The sequence below is a fragment of the Castanea sativa genome, chromosome 4, assembly GCF_040712315.1.
Source record: "Castanea sativa cultivar Marrone di Chiusa Pesio chromosome 4, ASM4071231v1".
NCBI lineage: Eukaryota > Viridiplantae > Streptophyta > Magnoliopsida > Fagales > Fagaceae > Castanea > Castanea sativa.
This window is the reverse complement of record NC_134016.1, coordinates 14,382,983-14,398,503: the sequence shown is the minus strand read 5'-3', so window position 1 is coordinate 14,398,503 and position 15,521 is coordinate 14,382,983. Positions and strand designations below refer to the sequence as shown.

At 35.6% G+C, this 15,521-nt stretch overlaps 1 long non-coding RNA gene across 2 annotated transcripts; it reads right to left on the bottom strand.

Moving 5' to 3' along the window:
• Positions 1-2,791: 2,791 nt before the first annotated feature.
• On the bottom strand, positions 2,792-8,732 carry LOC142630394 (uncharacterized). 2 transcript variants are annotated; one of them, XR_012843298.1, is made up of 3 exons: positions 8,222-8,732; positions 4,227-4,927; positions 2,792-3,601 (listed from the first exon to the last, which is right to left on the bottom strand). It is a non-coding gene; the product is annotated as an uncharacterized LOC142630394 (long non-coding RNA). The 2 variants fall into 2 exon arrangements; XR_012843299.1 differs by having other exon boundaries at positions 2,795-3,601; positions 4,597-4,927.
• Positions 8,733-15,521: the final 6,789 nt, after the last annotated feature.

The following is a 15,521-nucleotide window of genomic DNA, read 5'->3' as shown; positions in this document are numbered from 1 at the left end:
GTTACTTGAGAGTAAGGCTTCTTTCATGCATTTATTGATTTCGAAAATCCCTTTCAATAACCCTAAGTTTGGAAATGGCAAATGGGTGGGTCATAAATGGTACATATAAACTTATTAGCTATATTATCCACCTAACCTATTTAATTTTGCAACCCGCCCATTTAATCCAAGATGACCCAAACACCGCCTAGAAATACCAAAATTACAAAAGCACCCCCTTAAATGTACAACATGACTAAAATTCCTCTCACCTAGAAAATTATCAATATACCCCTGGACCTCCCAACAAAAGGCTGTATATACCATATTTCAAAGTAATTAAAAAAAAAAAACAAATAAAAACAGATCCCTTGAGTTTTTACAAAATACCCTCTTAATTCTTTTTTTTAACAATTTAACCGTCAATATATGTAGGTATTGGAAATAAATATTAAAACGTAAAAAGTTAAAAAAAAAAAAAAAAAAGGTTAAGCCCTTAACCAAGATGAGGGCCACTGTTTGGGAACTCATTTGCACTGGTTCAAATTGCAAACAACAAACAAACAATCAGATACAACCATAAGTTCCACTAATCACTAAGAAGCCTAACAATTACAAACACAAACAACTCAGACTCCCCAATGGATTGTACCTAGGGGTGGCAATTTGTACCCAAAACCATGAACCCTCCCATGATCTATTTAATTTAAGTGAGTCTTGACCCAACCCATGCAATTAAACATTTGGGTTAAATGGATAAAAATATTATTGGGTAATTCATTTAATGAGTCTTAATGGATAAACCTACTGAGTACGTAGTAATTCTCATCTTTTAAAAAAAAAAATCACATTTTTTGAAATTTAAATGCTTAATAGATTAAAAGAAAAAAATCAACCCAAAACCATAATTCCCTATTCAGCTGCCAGACTACTCTCCTCTTTTTTCTTTATTTTCATTGGTTTTCTTTCTCATTTTCCTAGCAACCAAACATATCCTACATGGTCTAATCCCTCTCACCCTCTCTCACATCAAGGCCTCCTTGGCCAAAGACTACCACTGATAGCCACCGACCAATTCTCTCCAATTACTTTTGTCTCCGGTGCTAGCACCAATTTCTTTACCATAGACGACGAAAACACATCATTTTGCAACGTTGTTTTGCAAGTAATAGATCGAACTCACTCTCAAAGAAAGAAGAGAGGGTCAAATTCTTAGATCTACAACATGGCTATTTATATAATTTGAATTTCAAGTATGTGTGTGTTGTTTGGTTGCTAAGAAAAATTGAAGGAAAGAGAAGAAAGAGAGAATTTTTTTATGTTATTAGATTTTTCATATGAGAAAGGTTATATATATATATATATATATATTAACAGTGGTTTGAGTTTTTAGTTTTGTCTAAAAAAACCTTATGATGGCTGTGGGGATAAAAGACCCAAGGTACATTTTTGGGCCATAGGTTTGGTTCGAGGACACTTACTTGGCCGAGGACGGATTGATGGTAATAATAATATCAAACTTGTAGACCCAAGAGCAAATATGGTGGACAAAGCAAATGTAAATAATCCAAGGAGATGTATATCCTTGGCTAAATGCAGTGAGGATCAGGTGGTACGTCGTGTTGACTAGAATGATATTTTGAAAGGTCTTGGGGATGCAGACATGTTTCATAAGGGCATAGAGAGCAAGGGCGGTTGGAAAATATCTCAAAGAAAACTGTTGCCACCGCATTGAATGCTTTGTATCTAAGTCTCTAGCCGCATTAATGAAAAAGTAATATCTGAACAGTGATTCTCAGCCTTACAACTATTGCCTAAAGACTTCAGGAATGTGTTGATGGGACAAGTATCCATGTTAGCAATCTAGATCTACACGTGGAGAGCAATGATGAAGAGGGGGATGAAGTATAAGAAGGAAAGAGGCGCTGGAGAAAGAGGGATCGAGAGATAGAAAGAAAAATATTGTAGACTAAATATTGGTAATTAATCTTTAAGTGAGGAGAAATATAAGCACTTGGTTCTCAGCTTGAGTTCGAGAATAAGTTTCATCTTATAAACTCGTTCATCCTTATTGTTTTGTAATCTTGGGTCATTGCTGTTACCATTTAAGTTCATTAAAATCAAGATTTCTGACCCATACTCTATAAATTTATTTTATTGGGCTTTTTGGGCCTATACCCTCCCTCTTGTTAGGCCTAGGCACGAATTGCGTTATTACAATGGCATTTTTTTTTTTCTAATCCAGTTTTATATAATTTGAAGGTGTGTGTTTTATTTGGCTGCTAGGAAAATTTGAAGGAAACAGAGAAAAGAAAGCGAATTTTTTAGTTGGTTTTAAATGTGAAATTTTGATGAAAACTCAGTTGATTTTCTTTTCTTGATATATCATATTTCTTTTATTGATGAATATTGAACCAAATCATTGCTCCTAAATTGATTATCTGTTCAACCAATTAAAGATTATCAATTTTTTTTTTTTTTGGTGAGTTGGATTATAGTCGGCTAAAATTTAATTCAAGAGATTTAATCTATTGTTTGTTTAAAATTGTTTTAATTTTATCATGAGTTAAATGGCTGGGTTGATGATTAAATGGGTTGGGTAGATAATGGGTATTTAATTTATATTTAGTAACAAATGGTTAAATGAATAACTTATTATCCAACTTATTTATGACCCAACCCAAAATCTACTCAACCCATCCAATTGTCACCCCTAATTGTACCCATGTAAAATGTCTATTACAAACACAGTTACACAGAACAAAACAATTATGAATAATAAAAATAAAAAATAAAAAAATAAAAAAGAAGGAAGAAGAAGAAGAAGAAGAGAACTTGATAAAGATGAAGAATCAAGGCTGTATATACGTGTGTGAAGACATATATAATTACATTTGGGCTTCCAATCAACCATCAATTTCTAGTGTACAGAAACTCCAAATATGGAGGAAATACTTTTTCAAACTTCAAACTTGTTTCCTATATAACTGCAGCACCACATTCATACTGAAACATCCCATTGCGGTAGCATCTATCCCACTATGAAAATACATAAATTTGTTCTTCAGCGGTCAAGATATGTTTGCATTCTGAACTCATCCCAAGCTCATCGATTTCCATAAGCCAGAAACTGGGAGTAGAGGCATTAATGCATGTACAAACAAGAATAAATCGGGGATAGAGTTGGGGTTTAGCATCTGGAAAGAGTTCCTTGCTTTCTAACTTGTCTTGGAAACCCAATTTATTCTTGGAAGCACATATTGATGTAGAATGTTTACCTACGAAGAGAAACCTTCGAGTATCTTATATCTATGAAACTCAGGTTGTTGATTGCCATTTAGGCACAGCACGTTATTGTCTGTCCACTAAACAAAATTGCAGGAGATATAAAAATAAAGATTTGACATAACTCCTGGAAGATAAACATGCTTTTTTGGCCTGTGGTGTTTAAATGGAATACAAGGAAAAGAGAGAGGCCGTGTTATTCTCCCTTGTCCTACTCAAAATCCTTTCTTTTATCTCTAGCATGGTGGCCAAATCTCCTGCCACCATTATTCCACCTCCAGTGAGCAAGATAGCCTCCTCTTCAAAGTCATCCCCTGTCTCCTCTGAATATGCATATCTGCACAAACCCAAATCAAATCAATTTTCATGAAGGCCAGTTTTCTAAGAAAAATGGTTCAAAATAACGATAAAATGGTGTCTTAGTTGTCATCATTGACAACTAGCTAAGTGGCTCATGGAGCAAGAGCATCAATCTCCAAAATATCCGAAGAGGTAGAGTGCCTTGGAGTGGCTATGTAAATGTACATGTTTGAAAATTTCCATTTTTATTATTATTTAGTTTTGCAATTTACAGCATCAAATTAAAAGAAGATAAAATTGTGGTATTTATACAGCATCAAATTTTATTGTGTTGAAAGCTAAAATAAATCCACTGCTGCAGCATGTTTTGTAAAGTGAGTAGGTAAAATAGATAAAGTAACTTTTTGTGGAGCTAAAAAGCTAAATTTTTAGCTTCACTGTTGTGGATGCTATTAGTAACATAAACCGAATATAATCTAATGGTATTAGCATGTATCCATCCTTTCAGCTATCTGCTTAAATTCAAGTTCATGCAAGTGCACCTTATAGATGAAGCTAAAATAATGAGGATCTAAATTATTTAGCTATTCCATCTTTTTGGGAAACAATCAGGTTCATGCAAGTGCATCATGTGCCTGAAGCCTATTAATAATAAATTAGACCTGAACTCTTCGATATGTGTGCTCTCAATTTCGTCAATCCACATTTTAGTGACAAATTTGCTCCAAAAATACCAACTTGCAGTCCAAAGAGTAGCTCCATTTACTCCTGTGGTTGGTTCAGGCACCTAGTTTTCAATTTACGTACTTTCTAAGAAAGGAATGTTCTTGGTCCTACTCAATTTCCTGGGAAATAGTAGGCCTCCTAATTCTGAAGACTATACTCTAAGCTGCCCCATACATTCAATAATAATGCAACAACCTATACTACAAATTCCTTCACAACATAATATTGGTTTCAAAAATAAACTCTGCCCCTAATCTGTCCATATAATCTGAAAATAACCAAAGCTGGACATAGGCTGTCCTGTACTAGCGACCATTGGATCTGAACAATTCTCCTATTGTTGCAAAGGATAAGCATTTTGGTATAGCCCAATTCCTCAGACTTGATGATAGCATCTCCCACGACCTCCTGGATAGACAAATGTAGGGATTTCTTTCCATTGCTTTCACCACCTCTGAGTATAACAGCTCCCTCCACAATTTTCACCTCAAAAGCATAACCGCTCCTTCTAGTCTTCCTGTTCCAATGAGTTGCTACCTTGATCATGTTTTGCCATCCCTGGTTAGTGCGCCTCTGTTGGAATTGTTGAGTGTCTGAGTGCTGCTAATTCTGCTCTGCTTGGAAAGCATCTCGATACCTACAAGTGAGAGTTTGAGCTGTTAGAATAACCTCAATTGGATTGGGAGATTTCCCCTGATGTAGGGCCATATTTCGATGACCCCATAAAGTCCACAAGATTGTAAAGAGATATTGGATGAAGAACATTTTGTCATTGTCTCTGTTCACTTTATGCTAAATGTAAGATGTTACCCAATGTGCCACTGAATTATGGATCAGATCCAAGGTTCTAACTTCTAGATTGGAGCCACTACAGATAGCTCTTGCAAAAGTGCAGTGAAGGAATAAATGGTCTATAGTTTCTTCCTCCTCATTGCACATAAGGCAAAGGTTAGGTCTCCTCATGCCTCTCTTATTTAAAATCTCAATCACAAGCAAACTCCCATGCAAAATTTTCCAAATGAATGTCAGAATTTTGTAAGGGATTTGCACTTTCCAAATAAGTTTCCACACTGATTTGGGTAGTCTATTTGGCCTTCCTCCTTGCATCCTAGGAGACTGACATCGTTGTTGAAGCATGAGGTAAGCTTTGTTGACTCTGTATTTCCCTGAGAATGTGTGCCTCCATAAGAGTTTATCCTCACTACCAGCAACTTTGGGAATAGGCAATTGCAAAATTTCTATGCAAGTATCAGGGTGATATAGCTTCTTGATCAAATTAGTCTCCCAAGTTCTTGAGCTCTGATCTATCAAATCTGCCACTGTACCATCAAGGAGAAAATTCCTTATTAGAGAGTGGTTTGAGCATTTAAACCAATCTTGATGAGTAAGAGGGATATGATGACCATCTCCTAACACCCATCGACCCTCCTTTAAAGAATTCACCTGAGGGACTGCAACATTTCTCCAAGTCTAGGAGTGATATGGTTTGGGCTTATAATCTTTGAGAGTGGACCTAGGATAATATTTGGCTCTAAAGGTTTTGGCTAATGAGGAATTTAGGCACTGTTGTATCCTCCAATACTATTTAACAATCATAGCTTTATTTATCAAGCCAAATTTCTTCAAACCAAGGCCCCCCTTGCATCTTGGTTGAAATATGATCGCCCAATTGACTAGATGGATTTTCCTAGTTTCCATTTCATATCCCCACCAGAAGGACCTAGTTATGGCATTAAGTTTGTTGCAGACATCTTCAGGGATTTTGAAACAAGAGAAAGTGTACAAAGACATAGCTTGGAGCACAGAAAATACTAAGGTGGTTCTGCCAGCTTGAGAAAGAAGCTTGGCCTTCCATCCTTGAAGTTTGTTCTAAATCTTGTCTATGATGTCCTAGAAGTCAGCTACCCTCCTCCCTCTAAGTTTGAAGTTTATACCTAGATAATTACTAGGGTTCTGCATCATGTTTACTTGAAGGGAGAGAGCAAGGGAATCCTTTATCTCCTGAGGTATGTTTGGAGAACAAAACAGGTCTGATTTCTCAAAGTTGATACATTGTCCTAAGATAGAACAATACCAACGAATGGTGTTCCTGAGGTTAACTAGAGATTTTTTGTCATTTTGGAAAAAGAAAAGGAAATCATCCGCAAATAAAATGTGAGAAAAGAGACTCCATTTCTTCCAATAGTGATACCCTTAATCTTCTTCTTATAATCTTCCTTTAATAGAGTAATAGACAGAATGTTTGAACAGAAAAGGAAAAGATAAGGTGAGATGGGGTCCTCTTGTCTTAATCCTCTATAAGGATTAAAGGGGTTGGTAGGGCTTCCATTAATTAGCAAAGAATACTGGACAAAAGTAACACACTCCTTTATCCAGTTAACCCAAATGGCACTAAAGTTCATGGATAAAAGAACAACCTTAAGGAAATTTCAATTCACTCTATCATAAGCCTTAGACATATCAATTTTCAAAGCACCAAACCCTTTCTTTTTATTCTTCTTCTTCCTAAGGGTATTAAAGATCTCATGAGCCAAAAGGATATTATCTGTAATATTTCTACCTTAAATGAAAGCATTCTGGAAGGGAGAAATTAGCATATTCGTGAAAGGTTTTAATTTGGAAACCAGAATTTTAGAAATGATTTTGTAAGTGACATTACAGAGACTAATGGGTCTAAAGTGAGATACTTCTTCTGGGAAACTGACCTTAGGAACAAGGGTAACATAGGTTTGATTAAGGGATTTCAGTAGTGAACTTGAGTGGAAGAAGGCATGGACATAGTTGAGTATATGTTGTCTTACTATACTCCAAAGCTCTTGATAGAAGAAAAATGGAATCTCACCTGGTCTAGGAAATTTATAAGGTCCAAGCTGAAAGACTACCCATTCAATTTTAGCATCAAACACTGGTCTATCAAGCTCATGTTGCTAGTTGATATCAAGTTTTGGTATCTCCAATGTTTCCAACTCCTTCATAAGCTCCTGTACAGATTTGGTACTAGCCTCATTGTATTGGTTCTAAAGTATTCCACCATATAGTTCTCAATATCCCCCAACTCTTTTAATTGGTTTCCTTCAACTGTCCTGATTTGTACAATCCTATTCCTAGCTTTTCTTTGCTTAACCACTGCCTGAAAATATCTTGTATTTTTATCTCCCTGAATGATCCAAGTACTCCTAGCCTTCTGAGCCCACATGATTTCCTCTTTTCTCATCAGACTTTCAATATTTTCTCTGAGTTCCTTCTCCACTCTAATATCCTATATTGTTCTGATGGAATACTATATCTCCTAAAGTCTTTCCTTTTTTTTTTCCCCTACAAATCCCTTTCCACCTTGCCAAAGACATTTCTATTTTAAACAGAGAATTCTTTCCTAACATTCTTAATTTTTTGTTGTAGCTGGAACACTCTCGAGCCTTGGGGGTCAATCCTCCAAGCATTTTGGGCGACATTTTTACAATCCTCATGTGCAAACCACATTTTTTGCAAACCTAAAGGGCCTTTTCCTAAAAGGCTGCCTAAATTCAAAATCAAGGATGATAGGACCATGATCAGATCTAAGTATAGGTAAGTTTCTAAGAGCATAATGAAGGTTGAAATTGATCCATTCAACCGAGGCAAAAGCTCTATCTAGCCTCTCCATTACAAAAGTATCATCATCATGAACATTCATCCAAGTAAACTTCTTCCCTTTTGCTTCAAGGTCACAAAGACCTAATTCAAACAATGTTTGTTTAAAGCTCTCTGCACCTTCAACTCTCCTATGATTAAAACCTTTTTTTTTTTTCCTATGATAATATTTGGTTGAAATCACCTATGCAAAGCTAGTTTTTGTGGACTACATTCCTCAACTGTCTTGGTTCATTCCACACTTCCTCCCTCTTAGCTTGATTTGGATGTCCATACACAAAAGAAATAGATAAAGGGGTACCTTTCTTATCAAGGAGATTGGCATGGATAGGGTGTTTGGAACTGTATTGAATGTTGAAACTTTGGTTTCTCATCCATCCTAGCAACAGACCACCACTCAAGCCTTCTCGAGGAACCTTCGAGCTGTTCCAAAACCCACCTTTCTTCAAAATTCCATCTCCTTTGTCTTTAGCTAACTTGGTTTCCATTAAAAAGATGATAACAAGCATGCTCCTGGGCCTTTTTTTGGCATTGCAGAACTGCAGAGGGGCTACCCAGCTCTCTAAAATTTTAGCTTAAAACTCTCATTGCTATTGGGGAAGCTGTTGAAGGTCAGCTTCCCTAAGCCCTGCACTCCTCCCAGCATCTACATCATTCCTTTGATCAGAATCAATTTGGATTTGGTTGATATCTTGGTCAAACAAGCCACATAGCAACTTATGTTTGATGTTTCTCCCAAACTTTCCTATCTCCTTCGTAATTCTTTTCTTTGAACTCAGTCGTGGTATGTCCCCTAATGATGTGTCTTCACTTTCATTACACTAGAGTCCTACAGTGAGGATAAAAGGAGGTAGATTTATATTGGGTAAGAAGGGTCTGGGGCCTAGGGTCAGGAGCTCAAATGGGCCAGTATCTATTAGATTAGGCCCATCACTCTTTATTTGGGTAGAGTCTGTAGGGAAGTCTACTTGATCTGATTGTGCAGACCCATTTTGTCCTGTTTGAGGGTTTAGAAGACTAGGCCCATTGCTAGAGTCTCCCAATATAAATCTGAATCTTCCTCTATTTACTCTCTAAACCAATGACTCTATGAAAGTGTAAGGGGAAGGGTTGCCAAGGTGGTCTAAAGGAGAAAGAAGCATCTTGAGTTCCATAATAAGATTTTGTTGTAATGGAGGAAGACTAGCATGCAAAGGGTTATTGGTGCCATATAAGTTTGTCCTAGTTTCTTTTGAGGCCAAAGAATTTGCTAGGGATGGAGCCATTGTGTGAGGTCCAAGGTCAACAACCAAGGAACTATCACGATTGGGCATAGGGTCAGATGGGTTTTGGTTGGGTTGGTTAAGATTTAAGGACTGAATGGATAAGTGTAGAGTATCTGTGTTAGTGGTTGGCTGTAAGGTAGTTGAGAATGAGGCTACATGTTGTGCCAAGGGTGAGCTTGGGGTGCTAGGATTAGGATACTCTAAATTAGGGGGATGAGGAGTTACCTAGTCAGGTGAATGGGTCACATGTCCAAAACGGACTTGAGTTGTCCATCTCCTTCTTCGATTGTGGTAGGCATGAAGGTCATTAGTAAACTGGGGCTGTAGAGCATCAAACCTATATTCTACCTGGTGAAGTACCTAGATTCGTAACCTCTATCTGAACAGCATTAGTTCCAAATTCTCCATGCTTTGTGTACATTGTCCTCGTGTGTGTCCTATGAGACCACATCAAGTACATAATTTATGCACCCTTTCATGTCTACACTAGATCCATACTTGAGACTCATCATCAAGCCTAAGCATGAACCCAGCAATTACTGGTAGCCATGGGTCAATTCTCACTTTCACTCACATAAAATGGATGTTTCTTGGGATTTTGTCTTACCAATCCACTCTTTCCACTAAACCCATCAACTGGCCCATCTTCTCCGCTAATTCCTGGTATTGATACTCCAAAGGTAACCCATGAAATTGAACCCAGATAGTGATGAAATTGAGTTGGAGGTTCCCTATCACAAGGTTGGTCTCCAACACTCCAGAACCAAAAGAGCTCCATCAACTGCCCATGGTCCTTCTGTGCAGATGTGCATTAGATCTTCTATGAACTCAAAATGGAAGATGTAAAAGTATGATTCCTTTCCTACAATTGAAACCACCCTTCTAATTCTCCATGCAGAGTTGATCAGGTGTTGTAATCGTGGAATAGAAAACTTCCTATAGTCCAGTAGAAACCCAATTACACAATGGTTCCAGAACTCCCTTTGGGCTATGACATCCTCAATATCAGGCTCTACTACCAGCCCATGCCTCGCAAATGAAGCTTCATCTTCATCACTGGGTAAAAGATCTGACTCTAATTCTTCATCCAACAGGTCGGATTCGATGTCAGAGTTACTACTATTAGTCAATCCCACATCTCTAGGAGAAATGTTGTTGTCCATTGTGAAAAGAGTATAAGGAGGAACAGAAAATTGCATGCACAGATAGTTCAGTGTAATGCAACACCCACAAAGCACACTTACAGGTTACAGAAAGATGAAAGGTTAAGAAAATGTGATTTTTGAAAAAGACGGAAGTATGTAGAAGATGACAGAATAGGGGGACTAGGAGAAGAATAAGGAATATCTGTAAAGGTAATATTGTAACAGTGGTGACTAATGAGAAACTGATTGACTTGGCGCTAAGAAGGCCATGTCGCAAACATGCAAAGGATTATAGAGAAATGGGTTGAGATGGTGGAAAACTTGCAGAAATTAAAGAACTTAATTAGAAAAGACAGCTTACCTAGAAGGGCAGGTAGCATTAAAAAAGAGGGTTGACAAAGATAGGAAGATGAAAGGAAAAAAAAATGATAACCTATATGAGGAAAACGGCGGCAATAACCCTATGGGTCGAAAGAACTCATAGTAAGTGAGCGCCTAACATATTAAGTAACAATGATTTTATATCTTGGTCTTTGTTGAGAGTTTTTTTTTTTTTTTTTTTTTTTTTTCATATTTCGTTCCCTCCTAACTCAAAGCCTTGTCTCCATTCCTGCATGTTGAAACTTTAGTTTTTTTTTTTCCCAAAAAAATTGAATAAAAAAGTGACACTTTTGTTATCCAAATTATATATTATCCTATTTATTTTTATTTCCTCCATATATGTGTGTGTAAGGGGGGGGGGGGGGCGAATTTCAAAAAGATTTGATCTATCTATAACCAACTTCTTTCTCTCTCTCTCTCTCACATACGCACATTTGGCATAGCTTACTGATTTTTCAGGATGGATCAAAGGAGAGTGGTCAATGTCAAGTTCCAACAACAAAAGTTAAAAGTGAAGGCAAAATGGTGCAACAGAGAGAGGGTGATGTTGGTAACTGCTTAAGTAATAATACCTAGAATAAATCTATTAGCTATTTACGTACAGTTTGAGCAGGGGATCATGAAGGTTATAAAAAAACTAGGCTATATTTTCCTTTATATATATGTTGTAAAATTCTCCAAGAAAATTATTGAAGTTTTATTGGATTTCATTTTTTTTTTTTTCAAATTTATAAATTTTTACGCTTTGAATTATACTTATTTCTTTCTTTATTGGAGGAGCCCTCTCGTCATTCCAGTACCATTAGGCCTAGCCCAAGTAGGCCCAATTTCTTAGGGCCTAGTTTTACATTGCGACTCCACATTAAGTTATCAACTACGTAGCTTAAGAAGGTCAAAGTCAAAGTCAAACACTATCTGGGAATCCGATTTATCAAGCTTTTTTTTGTTAAAGGGAATAATTAGATTAAGCAAAATTAAGTAGTACAAAGTTTTTTTTTTTTAGAAGAATTAAGTAGTGCAAAGTTGAAGTTACATAACACCTCAAGCATCACCTAACAGCTGAGACAAAATACAAGGAGAATTAGAATATAACATAACAAAATCAGAAGCATAATTTCCTTCCTTCGCCAAGATGAATAGATTTTTCTTTAATATTCTTTTATATGAGAACAAATTAATATATTTTTAATCCTTAAACTATTGCTTTTCTTGATTCTCTCAATATTATGGCTTTTAAAACTAGAGATGGGCTAGGATTTTTTGCTAGGGAAGACCAGAGTATAAGTAAAAAAAAAATATATATATATATATATATCTCGTGCAATTCCAAATAAGAATTCAATTAGTATTAACAAACAATCAAAAAAGACAAAGATACAAAATATCATTATTTCTTACTACATTATAGCATTCACATCAATTTATGCAAAAATTTATGCTTATTTTAGCATAAAAACTTACTCTCTTTTTTTTTCTATTTTATAGACTTACTTTTCAAAACGCTTCACATTAAATTATCTATTTTACATTACATTTCATTAAAAATCTATTACCTTATCAATTTTTATCATTATCTTAAATCATATCTCTTTGTTCCTTAACCAAAAACCACTGCCCTCAATCTAAAGAATTACTAAAATGTTCATTTGTATAGCTATTGTAATTATGTAAACTAGTTAATGTCCCACGTGATGCACGGTCACTTTGCGATTTCATTTGGAAATCATTTTTATATTTTTATTTTAAGATCCATATATAATATTCATTTTTTTTTATATTGTTAGGTTCTAAAAGTTTAAAACAATTAGCAAATCGTGAACACACAAGAACATACAAGCTACAAAAAGAAGATTTCAAAATCTGCCTAGTTCGACCGATCGAGAAACAGGCTCGACTGATCGAAAATCGTATCTGCAGAATTTTAATTAAGCCCAAACAGCAGCTCAAGCCCATTAAAAATTAAGGTTTCAGATCTACTTCTCCCACTATATAAAGGAAACTCTAAGCACGTTTTTATATGGCTTTTTAGAGAGAGAAGAGTGTGTCTCTTTTGTGTTTAGGGTTTTGTTCCTAAAAAGCTCTCTCATATCTTCTACCGGTGTTATTACTTGAAGAATCTCAAGATCCGATGTTGTAGAAGTTGTTGCCTTCTCTAGTCATCAAAGGTGCTGATGATCTAAACCTTTAAGGGTGGTCTTGGAGTCACAAACAAGAGAGTTTGTGTTGCTAAACCTTTGAGTGGGATCTTAAAGTCACAAACATTGGTGTTTGTGTTTTGCAAAGGCCAAAGAAAAGAGTAGTCCGTGGACTCGGAGCTATCATGGGGTCATGGTATTAAGTTTTTTACTCAAGGTAGCAAGTTTTCTACTCGAGGTAGCAATAGGATGTTAGTGGTCTAAGTCGCTATTATGTAAACTTCAATTCTTTCATAGTGGTTTTATTGTTTTACCTTGAGGATAGCTAGGTCAAATCCGCCCCAGGTTTTTTACCGGTTTGGTTTTCCTGGGTCATCATATCATTGTATTCTTTATATTTCCGCTGTTTTTCATGATATGATTGTTATTGTTTTAACCTAGATCTGAATAATAAACCTAAGTATTCACTTGGTTAATTAATTAGGTTAAACAATCTAATTTACAGGGGTCTAAAACCATACATATATAGTATTTATGTTTTCCCAAACTATTGTCGAATGCTTTAAACCTCCCTTTTGTTAATTCATATTTATAATTTTTCTTATTCTAGAAGTAGTTTCAAACTATTGATTGGCTCTTGTTTACTAATATTGATATATGAGATTGAAATTGTATAGTTCTTAGGCATTCCTAGGAGACCATACCATATTATAAATTTAATATTAAAAATAATATATAAAAAAACTGAAACTAAATCGCAGTTATAGTATGCAGAATAAGGTATAATGTGTGTGTGTGTGTGTGTGTGTGTGTGTGTGTGTGTGTGTTTCTCAAAAACAAAAAAAAAAAAGATACTCAGTGTTGTTAAGTCGTCCCACATCGGTAAGGTGTGATATTGAAAAAGGGTTTATCACTGGGTCCGCGATACCAACTGCCGCATGCAATTTTGGTGTTGGCGTGTGAGTGTATTCCCTTATCTCATCCCCCTTCTCCTATATATATATGTGTGTGTGTGTGTGTGTTTCTCAACAGAAAAAAAAGATACTTAGTGTTGTTGAGTTGTCCCACATCAGTAAGGTGTGATATTGAGAAAGGGTTTATCACTTGCTCCACAACACCAACTACCACATGTAGTTTTGGTGTTGGCGTATGAGTGTATTTTTTTTATCTCATCTTCCTTCTCCTATATATATGTGTGTGTGTGTGTGTGTTTCTAAAAAAAAAAAAAGATACTTAGTGTTGTTAAGTTGTCCCACATCGGTAAGGTGTGATATTGAGAAAGAGTTTATCACTTGCTCCGCGACACCAACTGCCGCATGTAGTTTTGGTGTTGGCGTGTGAGTGTATTCTCTTATCTCATCTCCCTTTTCCTATATATGTGTGTGTGTGTGTGTGTGTGTGTGTGTGTGTGTTTCTCAAAAAAAAAAAAAAAAAAAAAAAAGATACTCAGTATTGTTAAGTCGTCCCACATCGGTAAGGTGTGATATTGAGAAGGGATTTATCACTTGCTCTGTGACACCAACTGCCGCATGTAGTTTTGGTGTTGACGTGTGAGTGTATTCCCTTATCTCATCCCCCTTCTCCTGTGTGTGTGTGTGTGTGTGTTTCTCAAAAAAAAAAAAAATGTATAATAAAAGTGCTTACTTTCCACATTGATGGTATGTCCTTTTCTTTAATTAGCTTTGTTAGAGTATCCGAGCAATTATCCTCAATGTTCATCTTCAAAATATTTTTAGTGTTTAACAGATTTGTGAAGCAAGCTCCCAAGTGTTCAAATATAGTATAAGGAAATTCAACAAATATATATATATATATATATAGTATTAGGAAAATTGCAAAACAAGAAAAAAAATCTAAAATATTTCGTACGATTTTTTAAATTTATATAAAATAACTTCATGTTTACTATAAACAAATTTTCTCAAATTCATTAAATTATAAACCTCATTCATAATTTCAAATACAATTCTAATAGTTCACACTAATAAGGAAAAAAATTATTCCATTTATGCGTGTGCAATACAATACATTAGTATCAAAGTAAAAGTAAAAAAAAAAATACAAAGAGACTAACGTAGAGAATAAGTGAAAAAAAAAAACTGAAATAAGGGTTGAAAGTTGACAGAATAGTAAACAGTGACATATATATCTATCAAATCAAAAGTCTCAAACCCATAAGAGGTTCTTTGTGGCTTCAGCTTGTTGGCAAAAATCCAGTCACGCATCATCGTAAACCCAACACAAAAGCTCCAACACCAAAAATCTCAAACAACGAATCAAATCACAACCCTCACAAAACCCACAATGACCTCTAACCTCCTCATCAAAACCGCAAGTCGTTTACATCCTTTCTAGTTTGGAGAATCTCATATGTGCATTTGAGTTAGGATAATGTAAAAGACTATGGAGGGGTATATAAAGAAGTAGAAGTGCAAGAGGTGAAAACCTAAAGAGAAAAAAAAAATAGTCTTGAAACGATGTACCTAGGAAAATAAAGAGTCATTATCTTTTAATTGGTGTTTATATAGTAAACAAAGAGTAATTATCTTGGTGAGAGATAGATGAATGGTCTTGAAACGATGAACTAAAGAAAACAAAAGGTCAATATCTTTCATTGCAAGATAATCCTTAAGGAGAGCGTCATTTAACAAAACCTTATACTCTCTCAAATGAGG